Source organism: Carlito syrichta, unplaced genomic scaffold (genome assembly GCF_000164805.1).
Source record: "Carlito syrichta isolate Samal-C Ts95f unplaced genomic scaffold, Tarsius_syrichta-2.0.1 Scaffold302410, whole genome shotgun sequence".
Taxonomy (NCBI): domain Eukaryota; kingdom Metazoa; phylum Chordata; class Mammalia; order Primates; family Tarsiidae; genus Carlito; species Carlito syrichta.
This window is the reverse complement of record NW_007246506.1, coordinates 551,671-556,148: the sequence shown is the minus strand read 5'-3', so window position 1 is coordinate 556,148 and position 4,478 is coordinate 551,671.

Genomic DNA, 4,478 nt, shown 5'->3' with positions numbered 1-4,478 from the left:
ACCACACCCAGCTAATTTTTTTGATTTTATTGTAGAGATGAGGTCTCGCCAAGTTGCCCAGGCGGGTCTCGAACCCGCAGTCTCAGGCTATCCACTCACCTCAGCCTCCCAAAGTGCAGGGTTACAGGCTGAGCCATCTAGCCCGGCTTGAAATGCTTTCTTATTCTAGAGTTATTATGCATCCAGATTTCACCTATTTATATATTTATGTTCATTTTTATGTTACCATTTAACTGACCAAATAGGTTTTTAAGGGATAATCATACAATCATAGAGCAATTTTTCTCCCCTTATAGTTGCAGCAAGCATACCCATTCTGAGGGCTGGTTCTTCTCTGTCCCAGACAAAATTGGAAGTAGATGCAATTGACTTTCCTGGTCACTGTTGGAAAATAAAATATCCTCCAGTTACTTTAATCTCTAGAGGACTTTCAGTTCAATGACTTAGATGTGCAGTCAAAACTCCAAATTTCATTCATAGTTCAAGTTTCTTTCCTCTTCCATCATTAGCCTATCAGGGCTCATGGGGAAAGCTGGGGAGGAGGTTGTTGGCCTCCTACTCTGCTAATTCTTCCCCATCCTCCTTCCCAGCTCCCTGACAAGATAAGAGGAAGAGAGGAGAGGCAAGGGGGTGGATGGAAGCTTTAGTTAACTGGCATCAATATATGATAGACATTTAGTGTTGGCTTTGTCCTGGAGCACTTTCCTGGGTTCTTTGGGAACATCCATTGCTGGCAAACTCTCTTGATGTAGGTACATACTTCTGCCAATCACTTTGCCTTCTTTGCAGTTCTGTATCTTGAGTGCATCTCCACCTTTGAATGCAGTTTCTTCCCAAAACACAACCCATTTTTCCTTTAGCCACCTGGTAGGCAACCAGCCCCTGCCATGAATGAAACTTTAGATTTCTCAGGCAAGAGTTTCATAACTGTCTGGTATCTGAGATGGCACTGCAGGTTCTCCTTGTGCTTTACTCACTAGACATAAAGTCAAGAGAAAGCAACATTCATTCCTTTCCTAATCAGCAGTGGAGGTCACAGGAAGAGTTGAGACTCAGCACTATAACAAGTATCTCTAGGCCGAGCATGGTGGCTAATTCCTGTAATCCCAGCACTCTGGAAGGCTGAGGCAGGAGGCTTACTTGAGGCCAGGACTCTGAAAGCAGCCTGGGCAACAAATCCTATCTCCACAAAAAGTTACAAAATAGCCGGGCATGGTCTGTACTGACTACCTGTGTGGCTTAGGTGGGAGGATAACTTGATGCTAAGAGTTTGAGGCTGCAGTGAACTATGAAAATGCCATTGTACTCCATTCTGGGCAACAGAGTGAGACCTTGTCTCAAAAAACAAAAACAAATATCTCCACAATTTTTTTTCTCTAATTCCTATTTTCCAGGTATCTCATGTCAACCATTTTATAACCTTCTTTTGGAGAGACTAAGTGTTGCAAAACTAGATTTAGACCACATCCAGTACACGTCCTACATAGATAATCTTGTACATCATTTGGGAATCTGGGAGCAGTTTCTGCCTATTTGTCTTGGGGCCTTGGCCTGAGCTGAGACCAAGTTCCATTTTACCTTCCTATTGCATTCAGGCAGAGTCAGATCGGCACTACTGGATGGAGGGCTGGTATATACTTAACCTCTGAGCACTCATCTACCTCTGCAATTTCCTTATGTTTGGGACTTTCTCCTCTCCCCTTCCCTCCGATAAGTGCCTCCTCTTTCTATGAACTCACCCTCACAGTACCTATTTCATACCATCACTCATTCTTTGATTTTGTGGCTCCTTCCAATTTGACATTTCTTTGCTTTGTGTCTCTCCATGCTTAAACCTAGGAATTTTTAGCTTTTGGTACTGCTGTCCATTCGATTTGAGGTTCCTTTAAAAAGGTAAGGACTATAGTTCTTAGAAGAGGTAGGGAAGTTTCTCCCATATCCTGGGTCTGTGGTCCCCTCGGCACCTCATCATCCAGCCTTCTGCAGATTCGTTCTCTCCAAGAGAACTCTATCTGCTTGCAGAGACAGAGAAGACTCTGTTGTTTGTTGCCTACATAGGTGTGGTATCAATCATTGAAAGGAAGCATGTTGTGAATTCTATTTGCCAGTTGTTTTTTGTTCCACATATTTACTAGCAGTAGAAGAACAAAACAAAGGCAAACTTTTAAAAATGCCTTTGATGAAACCACACAAAACAAGCACAGCCATTTTTTATGCCAAATTTTTTTGAAGGACTTTACTTACTGTTGAAAAGAGTAGAAATACTTGAATGCAATACTTGAATTTATTTCTATTCTTAGAATTCTTTCCTAGGATTCGAAATAAATTAAAATGATGTAGATGCAGAGCTAGGAAGATATTCAGATCAGCACACTGAGTTATAGTGTTATTAATGATAACATTTGACCATGTGATGAATGTTATCAATGCTTTCAACTTTCCCCTAGTTCCCAAATAGAATGTTTCACTAGACTAATATACTTTGGAAAATAATTTGAATTTAGGAAGCTAAATATTTAGAACAGTTTTGATTAGATTGCATATTAAGAAGGGTTTATATATTCACCATTAGTAATTCCCAATCTAATATTGCCAATGAGGAAACTCTGAACAGCTGCCATCTAGAATTCTAAAATATCACTAGTTGATAAATGTGCAACATAAGCACCATAGCTCAACAAAATGAAGCACAATTTTCTCTTCAGTCTGAGAAAAGAGCAAGTTCAAGATTAGTTATGCATTAAATAGTCCATTTGGGGAGGCTAATTAGGGAGAGAGAGGAGACCTTGAAATAGAAGTCGTCAGACAAAGCTCGCAGATGACTCTTTTTGGAGACTTAATTTGTCCGTTGTCATAGACAGGACACCTGTGAAAAGTACATGTTGCCCTCATCCAAAGTCCGGTTATGAGGTTCAGAATGTTTTCTGGTGTTTGGAAAAAAAAGAAAAAAACTAATAGTAGTTCATGAAATTTATTTCGGAGTACTGAAGCCTTTTGGGTATATAACAGGTGTACAAACTAAGTGCCAAAAAAAGGCATGGGCATAAGATTTGGGTTGTTTCCTCTAATACTTTAAAAGGACTGAGAGTGAATAGAATATATAGTGTTAAGAAAGTAACATTTTTAACAGGCAATTTATCATGTGAAAAAAATCTGAATTCTTTTTAATTTAAATGCACTTAGATTAGTATAACTCTTACTACAATCAAATAGCAATACTGTTAGAAACTGCCCTGATTTAATAGCACATGCTATTCTTTTTTTTTTTTAGCATGTTATTCTTTGTAGAACATTAATCAAGGACAAGAAAGAAGTTGCTCTCATGTAGGTTACATTTACTTTAATGTGTATCTTTTTAGAAAATCTAGACTTGATGTTTTTCTAACAAATTTGTGTCAGAGTCTTGGTATCCAGAGGTTTCTCAACATTATCTCACACAAGAGCCAGAGAAAAAAGTCTGAAAGAGTGTTGATTGTCCACTATAGAGGTGTCTACCAGAATTAGTGATAATTTCTGTGAAATATCTCCAAGACTTGTCTTTTCTAAGGAATGGAGAAAATGCCCTCAAGAAAAGACCAGAATTGTAAATTAAGGTGTTTTTTTTTGAGCCTCTGTTTTCTGAAGAGTTGGCAGTCTATCCCTGAAGGAAGATAGGCCAGAAGTTCTGCTCTTAAACTTTATCAGTGTCAGAAATTCTCAGATGATCTATTAAAATATAAGGCCATGTACTTTATCTTCAGAAAAACTATTTTTTATTGTAAAAAGATCTAGTTCTGTTCTCCATTTGCAAGTGGCAGGGCCAAGGAAGACCACTTCTGGGGACTTCAGAATGAGGCTGAATGAATGGTTGAATTTGCCTGCTCCTCTGAAGTGGGGCTAGTAGTCTTCAAGGGCACGAAAGTTGTTTTGGGGTCACACTACTCACTGCTCTTTCACCCTCTCCTCAAGTCTTCCTTGCCTTCTTAGGAGAGGTTTCTTCGTCCCATGGGAGAAAACTATCCTATTGGCCTGAATGTGTATTTAAGTATATGCTGTAAGTGTATGCTTCTTGCAAAAAAGGTCCGAATCTCTGCAGTCTACAATCTCAATCATGAGAATCACTCATTCATACTTTTTTCCCACGATCAGAGAGGATACCCAAAACATTTAACAACTGACAGAGCTCCTTTATGGATGATCTAAATGACACCCTGCCATAGTGCTGGAATAGGGACCTGAAGATCTCCTGTGTCTTGCAATGATGGGTTATGGAAAGGTATGGGTAGGTGGCCATGGGAAATGCTGTGTGGGCTCAGAAGGTGCTTATTTACTAACTTGCAATAAAGTATTTTTAATATATATTAAATAAATATAAATATTTAATATAAATAATATATATAAATATAATATATATATTAAATAAATATAAAGTATTTTTAATATATATATTAAATAAATAAATAAATAATATATTTTTTTAGAGTCAGAGTCTTGCCTTG